This window comes from Lonchura striata, chromosome Z, assembly GCF_046129695.1.
Source record: "Lonchura striata isolate bLonStr1 chromosome Z, bLonStr1.mat, whole genome shotgun sequence".
NCBI classification, from domain to species: domain Eukaryota; kingdom Metazoa; phylum Chordata; class Aves; order Passeriformes; family Estrildidae; genus Lonchura; species Lonchura striata.
Genome location: NC_134642.1, coordinates 54,481,943 through 54,504,321, shown reverse-complemented (window position 1 = coordinate 54,504,321; position 22,379 = coordinate 54,481,943). Strand labels below are relative to the sequence as shown.

The 22,379-nt window shown below is 40.4% G+C and overlaps 1 long non-coding RNA gene across 1 annotated transcript; it reads right to left on the bottom strand.

Moving 5' to 3' along the window:
• Positions 1-15,313: 15,313 nt before the first annotated feature.
• On the bottom strand, positions 15,314-22,037 carry LOC144248304 (uncharacterized). Its single transcript, XR_013341681.1, has 3 exons — positions 22,026-22,037; positions 18,148-18,207; positions 15,314-15,630 (listed from the first exon to the last, which is right to left on the bottom strand). It is a non-coding gene; the product is annotated as an uncharacterized LOC144248304 (long non-coding RNA).
• Positions 22,038-22,379: the final 342 nt, after the last annotated feature.

Here is a 22,379-nt window from a genome sequence, read left to right as displayed (position 1 = left end):
TGTGCTGTATATATGGGGAACTTCCATCTCACTTCTTATCCTATCACTTTTATTGGTCAAAAGTTTAATGTACTTCAATATCCTCTGACTCCACATGGGTGATTTGAAAATATTTGCATATTGCTGCAACTTAGAGGGCTGCTGTCATGTGTTTTTCACCCTTTGCTTTGCTCTGAAGGAACAAAGTAGAAATTACACACATTTAAGAAGAGAATTACAGATTTCTGTGCATTATATTGTGAATTCAATAGCATGCCAGTTTAATAATTAAGGACTGACCTTGGAACATAAATGTAAACTCAGCTTTTGATAATGTCTCATCTTTATTGGCTGGAAGAACTGTAGAGGGTAAATATCTGCTTAACATCATTTGTGAATATTGTTATTGAAGAATCTTGCTTTTCTGAAATATTTCACTTTCACTGTTTATAGCTGCCTTTCCTCTTTCTAAGCTTCTGAAATCTGTCATTGTCCTATGGACTCTTATTTCTAATATATAATTTCTAATGCAATTTTTTTCTGGAAGGATTTTTTTGTGCTCTTTGTTAAGATTTGTCTAGCCTGATTCATTTTCTGTGTGACTAATTTGAACTGGTTTTGTTTTCATAAGCTTTCAAGTATGTCTTGTGTAAAAGACACAAGACACAAGACATACTTTCAGCTGAGTGCTTTTACATTGCTTCTGTTTTGGTTTTTAGTAGCTATTTTGTCCAGAAAGACCTTTCCCCGCTGGGATTTCATGCCTGTATAGTTAAGCAGTTTAATTCTACTTCAGAGAGTCAAAATTTCTCCACTTTTGGTCCAGGATAGTATTGGTTAGGTTTCTTGTCTGAAGGTTGGACAAAACCTCTTGTTTTCAATATTTCCTTGTAAAAGAAAGATTAGGCAGGATGTAGCCAGTATTACTTAATGGGTGATCTGCAGATCACTTAGACTTCTTCCTTCTCTCTAATAATAGCAATGGTTCTTGTACACTCCTGAGCTAGTTATTCTGAGCAGAAAAGCACTGACATAGACTCTAAAAAAGTTTAATGATTTAGGACAGAATTATCTCTCAAGTCAGAGTGGTAGGGAATGTGTGATCAGAGTAGAGGACCATACAATTATTTACTGCCTTACTGTGTATTATGGAACACAAGTTTTTTTAAGGTATGTGAAAACTTTTGTGGCATAAATGTTGCAAAAGATCCAGTGGATTTTTATGAAGTAAATTGCCTGTTGCATAGTGGTGCCTATTCTAGTTTTATGGATCTGATCTGAAGGTGCAATTTGGCCTGGTTGGAACAATAATATAAGTTTTATTTATCACCTCTTTGTTCATATTTACAGCTGTAATCTGTAGGTTTTACATGATCTGGACATTACCAGTTATACCTCTAATAACTGTAATATTTTTGAAGACTTTGTCATCTTTTTATTCAGTAAAGGGTCTTGTTACCCATCATTGTGATATCAATTACATAATCACAACATTTTGATGAATAATTCTGTTATGATTCAACTATCTATATTGGCTGAAATGTTTCTTATTATCTCCTACATTTCTATTTTTGATGGCCATGAAAATGTAATTCGTGTGTTTTGCAAGTGAATGTATTTTATCCCTTTTCCTTTGTATACTGTCTGCATGGTTCACTCAATATGCTTGAGATGGGAATTTTTGTTCACAGACTGTAAGCATGAAACATCACTAAAATCCATAATAAGGCAATTAGTATTCTGCTCATGCAAGCCAGTGTAAGTACAATTTTCAGTGGCCTAATGTAACAAGTAATCATAAAATAGCATTTGCTTTAAAACAACACCAGTTTATGCAGACTGCATGCTTAAGAAGAATGACTCTGTAAGTAGTGCAGCTCTGTAATGAAGTGGGAGCTCATTAAACAGATGCTATCTACTTCACTGATCTACAAAAATGGCAAACAAACCAAATGGAAATTTTTCGACAGAACACTGCAGTCAACCAGAACAAGTTCAAGTTCATTTACCGTGGCATTGTCTACAGGAATTAGTCACAGCAATAATTGAAGAGTTGCTTGCTGATTTATCATTTTACATTTGTTATTGAATTTGCATAATATGTTGATTTTTTAGGTCTTTGGTTATATTAAATGCCCTCTTCTGTGTTTACAAAACCAGAACACAGTGGGTGATTTTAAGATTCATCACACTGGCAGTGTTCAATGTTCATTTAAACATTGTTTCAAATGAACTGGACAGGACTGTATTTGTTTTAATTGTCTTTATTTTTTTTTTTCTCATTTGTATGTTACATCACAGCACATGCACACTTGTAATTAATATTTAGGAAAATTGAAACATTTACTTTTTCTATGAATCATAGGTAGAGGCATGCAGATGGGAGCAATGGCTAGGCATTCAGTGTATCTAGTGTAATGCAGCAGAAATTACATAAGATGTTTTTCCAGTAGGTGGAATAGCCAGAAATAACAGTCCTTTAGAACTGTACTCTATGAGTAATTTCAAAGATCAGTACTAGTTTTGCACTATTACTTGAAGGACATTTTGCTGACTTTAGGGGCTTTGTAGCTGCTTAGGAGGACTAGTATTATACAAGACCATTATACAATTCTGTTTGAGAGGAATGAAATGTAAAAATCCTAAATTACTAGAATTTAAAAAATAATTTTAATATAATTTTTGATATGTATTAGTTGTAAGTTTTACACAGTATATGTGAAATACAGCTGATAAAGCAGAGATAAATGGGTGATAACTTAGTTTTGGGTTATATACGTTTGTCCTGGGTTGTAAGATAAGCTTGTATTCTATTTGCCATCTGTTGAAGGCAAACCTGTTGGACAGGTTTTGTTATCTTTTCCAAGAATCGGTTTTGCTCCTAAGAGGTAATGGTTTGTTAGTGGGCCATTGACTGATTCAATGCAGGGCTGGTAACATAACACCATCCTATTGTGAGATGTTCCACCCAGAGGGGGAAGCCAAGCACTCTTTTATTGGGTATAAAGGGGTAGCTTTTGGGGAGAGAGGCAGCTCACGCTCTCTCTTCGCGGGATTGCCAGAGAAGCAGCTCTCTTCGGCGGCACTCGCAGCGAAGCAGCCGGAGCGCGCTGAGGCGACGGTGGCGGAGCTCGGAGGCAACCCCGGCGCAGAGGAAGACCGGCCCCACTGCCACCAGATCTTCAGAGGAAAACTATACCTTTCTAAAGATCACCACTGCAGCTGCAATTCATCAACCACTGCAAGGGGAGCAATGATCCCAGCAGGACTGCTACGGGCACCCCAACTCCTCAGGTTCTGGACTTTTTCACTGGTTTTGTTTGTACCGATTGCATTTGCCTTTTTTAAATTGTTGTCTAGTTTTCTCCTAGTAAAGAATTGTTACTCCCATTCCCATATCTTTGCCTGAGAGCCTTTTAATTTAAAGATCCTGGTAATTCAGAGGCAGGGGGGTTTGCCGTTCTCCATTGCACAGGAGGCTTTGCCCTCTTTCACAGACTCCTGTCTTGTCGAACCAAGACAGATTTTGGCGCATCAACGTGGGGCTCGAGGGCATTGAGAGGGAAAAAGGATTAACAGTTCTTAAGTAATTTGGTTTTTTTGTTGTGTGTAAAAACATCTTCAGCATCACCATGTGGTCTAGTTTACCTTGGTTTGGGTGGCATGTGATCGTAGCTGTACTTTTCCCATTTGCAGACCCTTATCTAAAAATGGGTCCTATAACGAAGGCTATGGTGTCTGTTATCAAGTTTGGCTTCTGGGTTAATTGGGTGAGGAATTCATGGATCTTTAATTTCCTCTGGAAGGCAGGTACATGGATTCATAGCTATCACATGTCAACTGTATGTTTTTGGGGTTACTTTAATAATGGTACCTACTGCGAGGAAATAGCACCTGGGCAAACTTTCTCCCAACCTTTTAACCATCTTTTTGGGTCTGCTCCACCAGTTCTCAAAGGGTTAAGATCCTTTATAAGTGCTAATGATACCATACAATGGGTGGTGTTGCTGATAGTCCTGTTATATTTAGCATTCAGAGATAAGGGAAGATTAACCTGGATAACTACCCTCACACCTACACCACAGACTCGAGATGCTGCTGCTCCAGAGCCTGACCCTGCCCCACAGCCCACCTCAGAAATGAACCGCCCAGATTGGGTGAGGGTTCTGGTTAAGGAGATACGAGAGATGCTGAAGGAGTGCATTTCCCCAGCTGGTGAGAAACCGGCCCTTTGCCTTGAGGAGGGACAGTCTAATAGTACAGCTGTGGAACCCACAGATGTTACAACTGTCCAGGTTCCAGCTGAACCACAAAGGCAGTCACGGTCAGCAGCAGTAGCCCCGGTAGAAACAAGGATGTCTAAGGTGAAAGCAGAGCACCCTGCAGATAGGGACAGGAATGGAGGAACCTCACAACCCACAGGGGAGCCAGAGATTGCTATCATCACCGAGTCCCTGACGTACGAAAGTCTTCGTAATCTGCATAAAGACATTGTGCGACGAGGGTGTGAGGCTTATGCTACCTGGCTACTCCGGGTTTGGGATCTTATGGGTACAGGCGTGCAGCTGGACGGTGGTGAGGCAAGGAACTTGGGACCCTTGACCCAGGACTCGGGTATAAATCAGGTTTTTGTAAGGGAACCAGGGTCCCTTTCTCTCTGGGAGCGGCTCTTAATGAGTGTCAGGGAGAGGTTTGTCCACAGAGAGAGAATGCAAGAGCACCATCATAGAATGTGCTGGAAGACCCTCGAGGAAGGGATCCAACAGCTGAGGGAAGTGGCAGTATTGGAGGTACTCTTTGGGAGGGATGGACGACACAATAATGACCCTGACAAGGTCAGGTGTACGGGACAAATGCTGTGGAGTCTGGCAAATCTTGGGCCATCTCAATACACCACCTTCATTGCAACAATCAATGCTGACGCCCACCGGGAGACAATAGGTTCTGTTGCCAACAAACTTAGGAATTATGAGAGTATGATTAATGGCCCAATGCAGGCTCATATCTCAGCCGTGATTAAGCAGTTTAAAGAGGAGATGAGGGAGGAGATAAGGAAGGTTAATACAGCACCCGTGAGAGTCACAGGCCCCAGAATCAGCGCCCAACAATCCCCAGCTAGAGAGAGAGGGTACACCCCAAGGGCTAATCTGTGGTTCTTCCTGCGTGACCATGGGGAAGACATGGGGAGGTGGGATGGGAAACCCACTTCTGTCCTGGCAGCACGGGTCCGTCAACTTAAGGAGGGAAACTCTAACCGGGGGAGTTCCACCAAAGTGAAGGTAGCCTCAACCTCCCGTGACCAAGCTTGTGGGTACGATCTGTCAGACCCCCTTGAAGGGACCTCTAGTATGTGTGCCCAGGAAAGGAATGATAACCAGTGTTAGAGGGGCCCTGTCTCTAGCCAGAGAGAGGCACGGGAAAACCGGATCTTCTGGACAGTGTGGATCCAATGGCCTGGCACATCAGAGCCACAAAGATATGATGCTTTAGTTGATACTGGTGCACAGTGTACTCTGATACCATCGGGACATGTGGGGGCAGAGCCTGTTTCCATTGCTGGTGTGACAGGGGGATCACAACAATTGACTCTGGTGGAAGCTGAGGTGAGCCTGACTGGGAAGGAGTGGAAGAAACATCCTATAGTGACTGGCCCAGATGCTCCGTGTATCCTAGGCATAGACTTCCTCCGGAACAGCTATTACAAAGACCCAAAGGGACTCAGGTGGGCTTTTGGAATAGCCGCTGTAGAGGCAGAAGACATTAAGCAATTGAACGCCTTGCCTGGACTGTCAGAAAACCCCTCTGCAGTAGGACTCCTAAGGGTGGAAGAGCAACGAGTGCCAATTGCAACCTCGACAGTGCACCGCCGGCAGTATCAGACGGATCGAGATGCCGTGATCCCCATCCACAAAATAATTCGGGAGCTGGAGAGCCAAGGGGTGGTCAGCAAAACCCACTCACCCTTCAACAGCCCCATCTGGCCTGTGCGCAAATCTGACAAAGAATGGAGATTGACTGTGGACTACCGTGGCTTAAATGAAGTGACTCCGCCACTGAGCGCTGCTGTACCAGATATGCTGGAACTCCAGTACGAGCTGGAGTCCAAGGCAGCAAAGTGGTATGCCACTATTGATATTGCTAATGTGTTTTTCTCCATTCCTCTGGCAGTAGAATGCAGGCCTCAGTTTGCTTTCACCTGGAGGGGCGTGCAGTACACCTGGAGCCGACTGCCCCAGGGGTGGAAACACAGCCCCACCATCTGCCATGGACTGATCCAGACTGCACTAGAAAAGGGTGAGGCTCCAGAACACCTGCAATACATTGATGACATCATTGTGTGGGGGAGTACAGCGGCAGAAGTGTTTGAGAAAGGTGAGAGGATCATCCAGATACTACTAGAAGCTGGCTTCGCCATCAAGAAGAGCAAAGTCAAGGGACCTGCCCGAGAAATCCAGTTCCTGGGAGTGAAATGGCAAGATGGACGGCGCCAGATTCCCACTGAGGTCATCAACAAGATCACAGCTATGTCCCCACCAACCAGCAAAAAGGAAACACCAGGTTTCCTGGGTGCCATAGGTTTCTGGAGAATGAACATTCCTGAGTATAGCCAGATTGTGAGCCCTCTTTATCTGGTTACCCGAAAGAAGAATGATTTCCACTGGGGCCCTGAGCAGCAACAAGCCTTCACCCAGATCAAGCAGGAGATCGCTCATGCTGTAGCCCTTGGCCCAGTCAGAACGGGACCAGAGGTCAAGAATGTGCTCTACTCTGCAGCGGGGAACCATGGGTTGTCCTGGAGCCTTTGGCAGAAAGTGCCTGGGGAGACTCGAGGCCAACCACTGGGATTCTGGAACCGAAGTTACAGAGGGTCTGAAGCCAACAGAGAAGGAAATCTTGGCTGCCTTTGAAGGAGTTCAAGCCGCCTCGGAGGTAATTGGCACAGAAACACAACTGCTCCTGGCACCCCGACTACCGGTGCTGGGGTGGATGTTTAAAGGAAAGGTTCCTACTACCCACCATGCCACTGACGCCACATGGAGCAAATGGATTGCCCTCATCACTCAACGTGCCCGTATTGGAAACCTGAATCTCCCTGGGATTTTGGAGATAATTACGAACTGGCCAGAAGGTGAAAACTTTGGTCTCACTGATGATGAGGAGCAGGTACAAGTGGCAAGAGCTGAAGAAGCTCCACCATACAACCAACTACCAGCAGAGGAGACCTGCTATGCTCTTTTCACTGACGGTTCCTGTCGCATTGTAGGGATGAACCGGAAGTGGAAAGCAGCCGTATGGAGCCCCACACGCCAAGTTGCACAAGCTACCGAAGGAGAAGGTGGATCAAGTCAACTCGCTGAGCTCAAGGCCGTTCAGCTGGCTCTGGACATTGCTGAAAGGGAGAAGTGGCCAAAGCTCTACCTTTATACTGATTCATGGATGGTAGCCAATGCTCTGTGGGGCTGGCTGGGAAGGTGGAGGAAGGCCAACTGGCAACGTAGAGGAAAGCCAATCTGGGCTGCTGATATATGGAAAGACATTGCCTCTCGGGTGGAAAAGCTGACGGTGAAAGTCCGTCATGTAGATGCCCATGTCCCCAAAAGTCGGGCTAATGAGGAGCACCGAAACAACGAGCAGGTAGATCAGGAAGCAAAAATAGAGGTGTCAAAGATAGACTTAGATTGGCACCATAAGGGGGAGTTGTTCCTGGCTCGATGGGCTCATGATGCCTCAGGTCATCAGGGCAGAGATGCCACCTACAAGTGGGCACGAGACCGAGGGGTGGATCTAACCATGGACAGTGTTTCCCAGGTTATCCATGACTGTGAGACGTGTGCTGCCATCAAACAGGCCAAGAGAGTGAAGCCCCTATGGTATGGTGGGCGGTGGTCCAAGTACAAGTATGGGGAGGCCTGGCAGATTGACTATATCACACTGCCCCAGACAGGCCAAGGCAAGCGCTACGTGCTGACCATGGTGGAAGCCACCACTGGATGGCTGGAGACTTTCCCTGTACCTCATGCCACTGCCCGGAACACCATCTTAGGCTTGGAAAAGCAAGTCCTGTGGAGACACGACACCCCTGAGAGAATTGAGTCTGACAACGGCACCCATTTCAAGAACAGCCTTATCAACACCTGGGCCAGAGAACATGGTATCGAATGGATCTATCATATTCCCTATCATGCTCCGGCTGCCGGCAAAGTTGAACGGTGCAACGGACTCCTTAAGACTACCCTAAAGGCACTTGGTGGGGGAACATTTAGAAACTGGGAAATTAACCTGGCAAAGGCAACCTGGATGGTCAACACCCCAGGGTCTGTCAATCGAGCTGGCCCTGCCCAGTCAGAACCCTTACACGCAGTAGATGGAGATAAGGTCCCTGTAGTACATATGAAAGGTATTTTAGGGAAAACTGTTTGGATTAATCCCACCTCAGGCAAAGACCAACCCATTTGTGGGATTGTCTTTGCTCAAGGACCTGGTTACACTTGGTGGGTAATGCAGAAAGATGGGGAGACCCGCTGTGTACCACAGGGAAACTTGGTCTTAAGTGAGAACTGGGTGTAAGATTTCATGGTGTGCAGATGGAAATAGAATAAGGGGTGGATAATGTCCTGGGTTGTAAGATAAGCTTGTATTCTATTTGCCATCTGTTGAAGGCAAACCTGTTGGACAGGTTTTGTTATCTTTTCCAAGAATCGGTTTTGCTCCTAAGAGGTAATGGTTTGTTAGTGGGCCATTGACTGATTCAATGCAGGGCTGGTAACATAACACCATCCTATTGTGAGATGTTCCACCCAGAGGGGGAAGCCAAGCACTCTTTTATTGGGTATAAAGGGGTAGCTTTTGGGGAGAGAGGCAGCTCACGCTCTCTCTTCGCGGGATTGCCAGAGAAGCAGCTCTCTTCGGCGGCACTCGCAGCGAAGCAGCCGGAGCGCGCTGAGGCGACGGTGGCGGAGCTCGGAGGCAACCCCGGCGCAGAGGAAGACCGGCCCCACTGCCACCAGATCTTCAGAGGAAAACTATACCTTTCTAAAGATCACCACTGCAGCTGCAATTCATCAACCACTGCAAGGGGAGCAATGATCCCAGCAGGACTGCTACGGGCACCCCAACTCCTCAGGTTCTGGACTTTTTCACTGGTTTTGTTTGTACTGATTGCATTTGCCTTTTTTAAATTGTTGTCTAGTTTTCTCCTAGTAAAGAATTGTTACTCCCATTCCCATATCTTTGCCTGAGAGCCTTTTAATTTAAAGATCCTGGTAATTCAGAGGCAGGGGGGTTTGCCGTTCTCCATTGCACAGGAGGCTTTGCCCTCTTTCACAGACTCCTGTCTTGTCGAACCAAGACAACGTTTTTTTATATGGTGATATTTTTATTAGACTGTGTTTTCTGTAAGTGCTAATGCAGTGCCGTGCTATTCAATGATACAACATCTAGCAGAATCAATTTTTAGTGTTGTGAGACTCTTTCAGGACCTTTTTTATTATTTGAATGCTTTATCTTTCGCTTATAGCTCCTATTTTCTAGAGGAACTATGATCCTGCAGATAAAATCCTGTGAATTCTGACATGTTTCAAGTTTTTTGTTCTCTGCAAAAGCTATTGACGTTACGAACACTTGTAAAAAATTGCTATTTTACAAGTAGCCAAAGACAATTATTGTGACCTGTATACAGACTGTGCTTGGAGTAATTGCAGTTTTCTTTGTGCAGATGTATAGTGTGCAGAGTACTAATCACCAAGAAAATGTGAATGAGCTCACTGATGCTGAGGAAAAAGAGAAAAAATTGCAAAACACTAGTGTTTAACTTAAATAAATATTAAGGGAAAACATGTATTTATGAATCACCTTTCAGCAGGACGTGTTAGATTTCTTTCAGAAAACAAAACACATACACTTGCTCCTAACAAAGTGCTTTGTCAAAAAGCCTTTCTGTTAAAGGATTTTAAAAAAGTTAACTCCACCTTTTCAATATCTTCACTCATGTTTTCCAGAGAAACTGCAGACTTAACAGACCTCTAAATTTGTAGCTCACCTTCTTCAATAACCTGCAGTGTTAAAAAATAATTCTGCTGAGATAAGCAGTTAGAGGTAGAGCATTCTTTAGCACATAGCAAAGAAATCTAGCACTAACAAATAATATCAATATTGTCGTCATTCTGTGCTAATTTGATTTGTAAATTACTCAGCTCTTTTGAGATTTATCTGGGTTCACAGAATCACAGAATTGGTCAGGTTAGAAGGGTCATCTGGCCCAACCATCTGGTCCACCAAGACCCTCCCAGAGCACATTGTGTGGGATTGTGTCCAGATAGTTCTTGAATATCTCCAGGGAGGGAGACTCCACAGCCTTTCTGGGCAATCTGTTCCAGTGTTCAGTTATTCTCACAAAAGTGCCTTTTGTTTTTCCTCATGCTCAGGTGGAACTTTCTGTACATCAATGTCTGCCCATTGTCCCTTGTCCTTGCTTGGCACCACCAAGAGGGGCCTGGATTCATACTCTTGACACCCTCCATTCAGACACTCATAGACATTGGTGAGGCCCATCTTAGCTATCTCTTCTTGTGGCTCAACAGGCCTAGCTCCCTCAGCTTATCCTCATAAGAGAGATAGATGTTCCAGCCTCTTGATCAACTTTGTAACTCCCTGCAGGACCTGCACCAGGAGCTCCATGCCTGTTGTGTGCTGAGGAGTCCAGAACTGGATACAGCATTCCAGCTTCCAGCTTCACAGTGCTGAGGACCAGGATCAATTCCCTTGACCTGCTGACAACGTCCTTACAAATGCAGTCCAGGATACCATGGGCTTACTTGGCTACAACGACACACCACTGGCTCACAGACCCTCGGGTCCTCCTGCACAGAGCTGGTCTCCAGCAGGTCACCCCCCAGCTGGTACCAGTGCCTGGGCTTGTTCCTCCCCAGGTACAGAGTCTTGCATTTGTCTTTGTTGGATTTCAGAAGGTTCACCTCTCCAAAATCAGGTCCCTCTGAAAGGCCACACTCTGAGGTATTGGCCATTGTCAGTTATTTAACAATTGAAGGCAATTTTGGCTTTTTTCTGCCATCAATTAAAGTAACTAGAATTTTGGTTTATAAATATATGATTACATGAAAACATTCATACTCCATGTATGTGAAGTATCTAAGTAATATATTTCAGTAATACTGAAATATACCAGGAGTGTTGAACTGTTAAAGGAGGACCTTGCAATCATACCTTGTCAAGAGAATCTTGTCATCAAACTGTGGGAGACAAATTAAAAACTATTCCATGCCAAAGCTGTATAAAGACCTTTCCAGCTTATGGAAAGGGCTTATATAGCTTAGTACACCAATGCATCAGAAGAAAGTAAGAGAGCTGGAAACTCAAACTCATTTCATTCCTACTTATTAATCTAGCTTGAGTATTTTAAAAGTAGGTCATCAACTTTTCATACTGTTTTGATGTTTTTCCAGCATTTCCTTAATGAAGTGGATGACAGTTCCATCAAACTATTCATATTCTTGCATCTATTAATATGTATAAACAGTTCCACTCTTCACAATGATCTAGGACACAGTTGTATTGCATTTCAACACTTGCCTTATATTAGCATTCAGTTTCACATTGCAATTTTGCACAAGAGTGATGAGCATTTGTTGATGATAGTTGAATTTGTCCTTTTTCTGACATAAAACAAACTTTATAGTTAAGTTCAGTCCACATAAGCAGCACCTCATTAATAAGGGGATAAGATCCAGCTGTGAATATATTGTTTGAAGAGAAGCACAAAGAAATACAGGTTGAAGAAACTTTCTTTTAAAGATAGTACCTCAATATTGAATTTGTAGGAACTTCTCCCCTTCTTTTATTAGATCCCCTACTGTTCCTGTCTCTGGGAATATATAAAATAAACTTTGTCTCAGCTAAAAATATATTCACTAATTTTTGACAAGTAGGGCTTATTAAGTCTACCTCTGAATTTTTTTCCTAGATTAATCTGTTTTTTATTAAGTTGTCCATTCACCCCTGAAGATGGCTTGTACTTCTGCCTTTCACCTCTACCCAGATGACTAGAATAGTGTTAGCACAAGTTCAAGGGACAGAGACACTTTCTTTTGATGGTCTATGCCCATCATCAGGAACAAGCAATGATGTACAGATGCAAGAAGGTGTTTCTGTTAAGTCCACTTGTGAATCACCAGTTTCCCTTTTGGAGAAGATGGCATGATGTCTATTTTGTCCTTGGTTTTCTTCTTCTGTTACCTGCCCCTTATTTTCTAATCAACCTCTACAGTTATTGAGAATTTTCTTCTGGGGCATATCTTTGACTTGTTTTGCTTTTGTTGTTCGTTTATAGCTTTCCAATGTACCAACAAAACTGCATCCATAGCATAACCTATAATGTAGACCATTCCATATACGTGGGTCCCTTTAAATAGATTAATGGTTCTGGTGGAATGGTGATCTCAGAACTTTGATGCCACTTTTTCTACCACCTTTTCAGTGGAAATTGTGTTAAATAAAGTTTTGATTGGTAATTTCAGAGAAGTATTGGAGCAATCTCAATAAAATAATACGATAAAAATCTGACATACATGACATTATGATTTCTTTATCTGCTCTTTGTAGTTTTCTAGATCTTAGATTCTCTATAGTCTTAAGGCCATGGTGTATTTATGTTTAGGAAATTTAACTCTACTCCTGGACATAATTAGCTTCTCTTCTCTCTTGCAAATTTTGTTTAATTTTTCTCATTCTGCATGTAACAGTATCTACTGCCTGAATTTTGCCATCATTGTATTTTTGTGCTTGTCATAGTCATCTGCAAAATAATGGGAAAACCTAATCTCTTTGGGAAAATATTGGTTTAAAATATTTACCAGGTTAAATATAGCAACTCAAAAGATAAGACAACTAAGATATTCCAAACAGAAACACTTTGTAAGATTTTTTATCTCATCCCAAATGATAAGAGTACAGAACCAGATCACCTTTTTGATAGGTGCCTTATCTGCAGATGCTTCTGGGTCAAGCTTTGGGGAACAATGACTAATATGTGCTGCGTGTTCTGCAGCAATTCAGCCTTGAAATATTATAATTCAGGTTTGCCACTGAGGTGGCAAGATGCTCAAGCATATATGTTGTCATTCAAAGCATGTGTGTAACTTTGAGAAAGATAATGGTTTCTGCAGTGTTTGAAAAATATCACAACAGACAGAAAATGTCCATCATTAATTAAGTTAATATCGGTTTAACTTCATTGTTAGCATAACTGAGAGTAAATCTGACTCTTCTGAAAATACCCATGACTCAGGTTAAAATTTTATTAAAGGCAGAGAATGAGAAAAATCTGATTTTTGGAAGTAACTATCCTTTTCTTCTGTGACAGCCAACCAATGTGGAAATTAGACATACACCACAGGCTAATGAACTGTGTGTTAGGAGGTGAGCAAAGAAATCACTAAAAGTAGGTGGGGGGAGGAAGAGCCCTCTTATACTCATGCTTTTCAGAAAGCAGGAGAAAAAGTGAAATTTCAGCCAGGAGGGAGATGTCACAAAAGATAAAGGGATTTTGGGGTGTTGGTCTGTAAGTCACTAGAGAAAAAGGAAACAGATTATTAGATTACACGGGCATAACAAGCACAGGTACAGGTTAGGTTGGTAAATGTGTAATTTATGCTTGTAACAGTCAAAATCAAAGGCCAGAACAAGACAGCAGATTTTTTTTTTTTCCTTAAAGAACTGTCTGTAATTACTACAAACTGAAAAAAATGGGCAAGTGCAAAATAAAGTTAATTGGGACCAAGAGCTGGCAACCTGTTTTGATCTAGGTATGAACCATATTTATAAAGCAGCAAAGATTTATGAATACACCTGTTCATACCAAAAGTGAAGTCTCTGTGTGTCCTCCTTTTCCATTCCTTGACACTTTTAAATTGCATGTTACTTCTCTGTGAAGAGATTTGAGCCTGGGTTACACAGAAAAATGATCCAGAGGACTTCTCAGCGTTTTTTTACCTGCATTTTAACTGGCTGAACATAACTCTTAAATGATTAAAGAGTTTCTCTGTCAAAACATATTTTTAGAGAAAGAATGTGCTTTTACAGAGTTTCCCTCTTTTTCATCCTTCTCTGACTTTAGGTTTTCAGTAGCCAATTAATTTTTATTTTTCCATCCAAAGCCTCACTACTTTTTTGAACATGTTATCTTCCCACTTTCCTCATCCCAAGAATACTAGTCTGGGTATATACAGCTGAATTTTGGCATAATAGTTTTCTTTGATAACAATATAAAAAAGACCAAACAGCGTGTGCTACTTATTTAAACTTTGGTCTCACTGTATTTTGTTTGTGTGTATGGGAAAGCCTAGATTTTTTGAAGTTTGGGAGTGGTCATGGGATGTGAGGAGAGAGCAACTGTAATGGTTTCCCCTGTCCATGTATCACAGACTGAGAAAATCTCTTCTGGTCAGTTTGCTTCTTTTGATATTTCAAATAGGTGTGCTTCAAACTTAGATTTTTTTTTGTTTGTTTTTGTTTTTTTTTTTTAAAGCTCAAGACACAGGAAAGCCCTGTTTCTGAGAAAACACTGTGTTTCTGAGAAAAAAAACTGAGGAAGAATTACAGAACATGACCAAGACTAAGACTGGAAAAAAAGTGATAGCCTTTAAAAATGAAAAAAGAGTTTACTGCTATTTCACTGTCAGTCTCTGGTGTGTGCTTACAGTAGAGAGCAGAAGAAATATATGATGAAACTTAATGTTCCTCTGCTGCTTTTTTTCCAAAATAACAAACAAGCAAACCAACCTGAATTTTGTTAAAAGGGTCAAAGAATATTTGGGTGTTGCAGATACTCTGAGACATTATTCATTTACAAAGAGTTGTCTACAATTTTGAACTGAGGATAATGGATGCAAATACAGAAATAAGGAGAATAAACACAGGCTCCAGACCCTGCACATCACGTGAAACCCTGGTCATTCTTAGATTTTGCTTAGCTCGTTAGTGTGCCTTCTCAATTCAGGGTACAAGCAGTACTCTACAACACTCAGAGCTGCTGGGTCTCTTTATTGTCTTGCCTAGTTGGTGTTGTTGCTGATCAGTTTTATGTGTCTGAAGAAGAATTTTCAGAAGTTATCTCAAGTACAGATTATATTTTTATGTGAGAAACAGAAAAGATTGTTTTTGGCAGACAGGAGGGAAGCAAGAATAAATTGTCTCAGGTTTGTCCCAAGCGTATTAAATTGCTAGAGAGATGAAGAAAATGACAAGAATAAAAATTACAAGAGCAGTACTTATGTGCTACAAATTTTGTGCCTGTCAGCCAGAAAAGCAGAGTGTCCATGCCTGTCACAGGAGCATGAGTGAACAAAAAAGACACTTTGGTTCAAGTGAGAAATTATAGGCCTGGGAACAAAGAACTTAGGAGGGAGCTGAAAATGAAAACTTAACCCACACAAAATGGAGACAAAGGAGATTTGAGTGATGTAGGTCCATTCAGAGTCAAATAGAGTTCAATGATCAGTCAAAACTTCAAAGATGTGCTGATCCAGGGTTTGTTATTCAGTATCCTGATCTCATGCTTTGGAACAGATTCAGAGGTGATGTGGATGTCAGACACCAGTAAGTGGGTGGAAGGTATTCAGCACTCAGCTTTGAAGCCTAGAAAGAGCAAGTGAAAGAATGGTATGTTCTTCTGTCCATCCCATCTCTTTATTATGTTTCATTTCTCAGTCCTCTTTGTACATGTAAAACTTGACCTGCGTATATCTAGAGCATGAAGATTACCTGCTCCCTAGAAGGAATAAGAGTTATACTCGCATGGTTTGGATGGGTGGACTGTTTGATGGGTAAAAAACTGGCTGAATTGTTGGATGACCAGACCCAGAGACTTGTGGTGAATGAAGCTAAATACAGTTGGCATCTGGTCCCTGAATTTCTCCTTAGAGGCTTTTGGCAAACATGACCCAGTGTGTGCTCATCTTCGAGGCTTTTGGCAAACACGAGCCAGTGTGTTCTGAGGTGGCCAGGAAGGCCAATGGCATCCTAACCTTTATCACCAATAATGTGACCATGTAGGACCAGAAAAAAGTTGTCCCCTGTACTAGGCATTGAGGCCATACCTCAAATGCTGTGTCCAATTCTGGGCCCCTCACTACAAGAGGGCTCACTGACAGGCTGGAGCATGTCTAGAGAAGGTCAACAGAGCTGGTGAAAGGTCTGGAATGCAAGTCCTATAAGGAGTGGTTGAGACCTCCAGGGTGTTTAACCTGGAGAAAAGGAAGCTCAGGAGGGAACCTTATCACTCTCTACCACTGCCTGAAATGAGGTTGTAGCTGGGTGGGAGTTGGCATCTCCGAGGCAAAGAACAAAGACAAGAGGATATGGCCTCAAGGTGTACCAGAGGAGGTTCAGGTTGGAAATCAGGAAGAATTTCTTCATGGAAGGGGTTGTTAAACCTTGGAATGGGCTACCCAGGGAGGTGGTAGAGTCACCATCCCTTGAGGCGTTTAAGTGACTGGATGTGACACTCAGTACTATGGTTTAGTTGTCACAATGGTGATGGGTATGGGTTAAAGGTTGGATCTAATAATTTTGGAGGTCTTTTCCAATCTAAATGTTTCTATGATATTGTAGTTCTGTGATTTAGTAGTGAAAGTTACAATGTAGCATTAAATGTTTTGTTTTAGTTGTTTTTTTTTTTTTTTTTTTCTAAATACATGAAATCTTAGGAACTTTACAAAAAGAAAAACCTAATACCAAGAACTATATTTCTCTGACAAATATGAAGTCTTATTTTTATAGATTACTAAAAGTGCTTTGAATTATTTGCCCATGATGATTTTTTTCTTTGGTTGGTTGGTTTTTAGAGATAATTTAGGGCATTGCTGTTTGACTTTGGTGTCACTAACTAAAAAAACAAGTTAGTGATATGAATGAGAGTAAAAGAATAAAACTGAAAAATTGCTAGGCTTGGGCAAGTTCAATGCAGAATCACAGTACTGTTCCAGGATGTTTGTTAGCTGTGACTGATCTCTGTTTTCACAGCTTTTCCAAAGAAGAGAAATAAAAACCCCAACCATCACAATAATGTGTGATGCCAATACTGGTAGTCAAAGCTTCATTTCAAACAAATACTGATATAAATAATTATCACCATATATGAAAAATTAGGCCACTAATGTTTACCAGTTTGACTTTTAATCACAGGTTTCCTAGGACATTTTTTTTACACTTGAATAGGTGTAGTTTTGGTCAATATGAGATACCAAACCACAAGCCAGTCAGATAACTGAACAAGATTTTATAGTATTATTTTGTGTCCTGCCTTTTAATCGTTATTCCAACTTCTGTAATGTTGTATGCAATAACTATTAAAAATTAAATGTTGAAGGGTCTGATGTAATTCAGTGTCAGAAGTGTATTTTTCATGCAGACAGGAATGTTTGACAAACAGTAAAAAGTCATTTTGCTACTGATGTAAAGCTATGCAGTTTTTTACTTCAAGTGTAAACATTTAATAGTGTTCTATCCTGCCAACTCTTTCTCATTTTAAAATTGAACAGAAGTCCTCTCCAGTCTGCCTACAGGTTTGGAGTCCACTTCTACTAGATTTGAGGAGTTCCATCTGCTTTGCACATGAAGAGCTGTCATTTTTAAAGCCATTGCACTATACAGGAAGACAACTTTGTGTGTCAAGCATGTCCTCATTAGAAATATTTGTTGGCACATAGATTTTATTTTGTTTTGAAAAAATCGAAAGTCTGAAAGGCAAAGCAGACAAGAAAGTAGTGATATTCTGGATGAGTAAATGGTTGTTAAGGAAAATCCTCAGTGAAAAGGAGATAGGAGAGAAGGGCAATTCAACAGTGCAAATGGCTGTGGATTTTGGTGGTTTTTTTTTTTTTTTTTTTTTTTTTTTTAAGCTTAAAACAATGAACCAATAGTTTGTATTGGAGCTGATATTGATTTTAGGGCCATTGCTGATAGAACAAAGCACTGGGACATAGTTCAGAAATGCATTTTCTTTTCTTCTGCAGTCCCTACATTAATACCTCCCATTATATCCATTTTAAGAATCACTTTGTAATTGACTTTCTTCTTGTGTGGGAGAGACTACACATATATAGGACCCCTTATAATTTCAAATCACACAACCTCAATTTATTTTGTACTTACGTTGATTTATGTCAGAAGTAAGAAACTGTCCTTTTTCTCCTTTTTGATTGTCCATATAAACTGTGGAGAGATACTAAGATATTTGTCAAATGTTCCTTTGAATATGCTTATTATTAAATTATTATTATTATTACATTTTTTTAAATCACTATTTGATTCTAGTTGTTTTCTCATTTATAAATAAGGAGAAATACATTTTGGATTGGACAATGAATTCTAAACTTTTCTAAGTAAAGAAATATTCTCCAGCAACTTTCTTCAACAATAGTGGGAATGTCTGCCATTCAGGCAATAAAGATATAAGCATTAAGTAGTGAGGGTAAGATTTCTATGCCAGCAGCGTGGAAGTCTTGAACTGCAAGGACTTTTCTGATTTTTCAATATGTAAAATGTTATCACAAAATCATGGTATGGTCCTTTTATATATCCATAAATTAGCTTTTTATTTCACTTTGATGCTACAGCAAATCATAAGCTAAAGTTAATTTAAAAACATGTAATTCTTGCATACTTTTGGCACTCAATCTCAAATAAATCTAAAAGTATATAATGTAGATAAAATGCAGTAAATAGACAGAATTAATTCTTGCAGGTGTACTTAAGATGATGGAACTGGCCTCTGTGGACTATGGAGGTAATAAAACTTGAATAAAACTTCATAGAAGAAAATGGATCTATTTTCTTCCAGCTATTTCAAGTTCTAACATTAAAGGGAACAGATAGAAAGGTATTCCCCAGTGGAAGACATGAAAATGTTTAATTCTCTTTTGGTTGCTCTGTGCCAAACTAGAATTTAATAAGTGCATCACTTGCTATTTGCCATTGTATAATGATATCATGGGAAAAAAAAAAAAAAAGGATTAGATAAAGTACTTTCTTCTCAGGAAAATGTACTCATTTTTCTGTATGTCAATTGAAAACAAAGTGTCTTTAGATCCCAGTGGGACTGAAAGGGTGGTATCTCATAAAATTTCAATTTACATGTCTGTGAGGATCTTCTGCTGTGTGTCATGGCCTGACTATCTTCACAACAACCAGCCACTGCTTTAAGCTGAAAAGAATGGGTGACAAAATTTTAGGAAGGAAAAAAGCCAGTTAGGATTGAAATGAAATGCAGAAAGAAAAATGTCTAAAAACACTTCTAAAAAGATCAACCTCCTTCCCAAGCTAAAACTGTATTCCAGTGCTGCAAAGTGGCATGACAGCAAATACCTTATTTTACTTTGGAACCAGCAATATTCCTCTCTTTTTTCCTATCTATGAACCATATAAATTTTGTCAGGGCAGCAATAAATGGGATTTGCCAATTGCAACACAGGTGGTAAAAATAAATTTAAATGTTCTAGGGGATTTAATGTGTTTAGTTTGTTAGATTTAATTTGTTTAGGTTTTTTGTGGTTTAGTTTTTCTTTATTTTAATTAAAAAGTTTTTTTCATTTTTCCTTGTTATAGTACAATGCAGTAATTCCCTGGGATGCTTTCTGAAACACAACACTATCCAGCAATACTTAGCAATTGATAGACTATAGATACTGGCTTTTTTTTTTTTTCTTTTTTCCTGAGATTATCTGTGTCAGAGTGTAATTTTAATTTCTCTATTATCTTCAATTTTGAAAACATTTGTTTTCTGTTAATATTCTTTACAGCAGGAGGAGGAGGAACAGGGAAGAAACCCAAACTCTCTCAAACCCAAACAGATACTTATTTGCATTAGGCTAAACATAATAAAAAATAAATTTAGTTTGAAGGAACAGAAGAATGTAATAATAGACTCTTGGAAAAGAATTAATAGAACTAGTTTTCATCCATACTCTTGCATCATCTAAATAGTATATATTTACAGTGCTCTATGCTTACATAATTTCATACATGTTGACTAATGCAATGAATACATTGATAAATACGCTTAAAAGATACACAGCCCTTGTTACACAGAATGTTTGTCTTCTGAAAGAATACTTGTTTATGTGGCCTTACTGTTCATCTTTTTTGTTATGGTTTGGTTTGGTTTGGTTTGGTTTGATATGTTTTTTTTTTTTTTTTTGTTTTTTTTTTTTTTTTTATTTTATTTTTTTTTTATTTTTGTTTTTTTTTTTTTTTTTAAAGTATGTGCCAGGCCTCAAAATATTTATTTTTCCCCTATTTGCCACTGAGCTGCATGGCCCCACTTCTGAACAGTGTGAGTACCAGGCATTGGCTTTGGGTTGTCATGAAGTGTGTGTGAATAGTTGGGGTATATGTCATTGCTCTTATTAATTCTAGTGCCATTGCTAAAGTTTTAATGTATGCGCATATATGCCTTGAGGGAGCAGTTTGTGTGTTTTACTAGTGTGACACACCAAAACTCCCTTCCTTTTGCCTTGATTATAAATTAATACGTGCCATCAGGGGACCTCTTATGATGTAAAATTGTCATCTTGTGAACAGTACAGATGAAATTCCGTGAAAGTGCAGCTGAGCAGCTACCCATCCTATGAGCACAACAAAACTCTCTCCATGCTCACCCCTGGTGGCTTGCATTAATTTCTTATGAATAATTCACATTCCTTCATCACAGTTATTATTCCTTCCTTCTTCTTTTGTTTCCCAGTTTTGAAAGGCACACCAGCCTCTGCTGTGGTGGAGTGCTCTCAGGCAAAACCATGGCCACCGGCCCCATGGCAGAGCTTGCTGGCACTGGGCAATGCCTGGGTGGGATGTCACACTGGCACAGGGAAGCACCCTGCGGGGTTCTTAAACCTGCCAGTGCCCGAATTAGTGTTTTAATTGAGAAGCTAATGGGTTAATCAGCATCCTTGAACTTGTGCTTCTCAATGGATCTGTTGCCTGGCAACGACAGGGCCAAAAAGAGAAGGTTTTGTTCTGCGCTGTGTGAGTCAGGCTCTTATCTTGTGAGGGTTCAGGAAAGGAGCTGCTCTTATGCTGAATCTCTGGATCTTTCTCCACCCAGCTGGAAATTCTGCTGGGCAAACATCAAAGGATTTCCAAGTCTGACTCCTTAATTGTAAGGCTTCCAAAGTTCAGATGCATATTTGAACTTTTTGAAGTCTCACTTTTGCCTTGTAACCCAAAAGGGTCACTTCTCATTCTCTTTCTGTTTTCCAGACCTGCATTCAGGTCTCTTCCTAAATCCAAACTACTTACATTGATTTTTTTTTTTTTTTTTTTTACATTTTTTTTTCAGCAGGCTTCTCCTTATCCAACTTTATCTAAACAATTGACCAAGCCCCCTCTAATTTGTTTACACTCGACCAGGAAACATTTGTGTCTCTACCCATCAGTCTGTGTTACTGTGCTGGTATCTCTGCTCAAGGTTTGTTTTACCTTATGCTTCCCAGGAAACATTTATATTGCCAGAGAAACAGTTGAGCACAAAGTTGTGGTTACCTGACTTAATACAAGCTACCTGTTGGCTTTGGTGGGGTTTTTTGAGAACTGGAAGAGAAAGTCTGCTGTACTTGTTTTCAGAACTTAGCTGTTTCTCCAAAGGCTTTGTAAATCTGTGGGGTTTTGAAAGTGTCTGAGTTCACACCTGAAGCCACAGCTGGCTCTCTTTGAACACTGGTGAAAATCTCATTCCGAAATCAATGAAACTTTGTTTCACTGGTTTGAAGCAACTCAGTGCTGCATAAATATGTTCTTTGGCATGTTAATATGCTTTCTCACAACTACAGCATGTACAGTAATTTCTGCTTATGCAAGTTGTGCGTTTCTGTTAAAAAGCCCACGGCACAATATGTTACTTTGCCAGTCTGCTTTAAAAAGATCAATGTTGCATTGATCCTCTTTCTGTGGTATTTCCTGTATTCTTTGATATGTGAGCAAGATTAAAAAAAACCCTAACATTTCTAAATGTATTATTGTGTGTGTATACTCACAGAAATATTTTTAAATCTTCCTCCCATGACTCTTTCATGTGTTCTGTACCTTAGTCATTCAGCTTTTCCTCTTGTGTTGACAGGTTGTTCTGAATAGGAGTTCTCTAGCCAGGCAGCGCTTTTTTTTCTTCATTCCATTTACTAGGAAAGAGAATGATAGGGCACTGTGACATTTATTTACTTGCCTCTGTGTCATCTGGAACTACTGTAATGTGGCTTGCTTATTTTTAACAGCAAAAATACTGTGACACACAGAGCTCTTCTGTAAGCTATATGGGAGAAGGCTTTTCTAGACAAGGCAGTGGACACATAAGGTAGGTGAGCTAAATGTCCGGACTTGAATTTTGCTGGTGC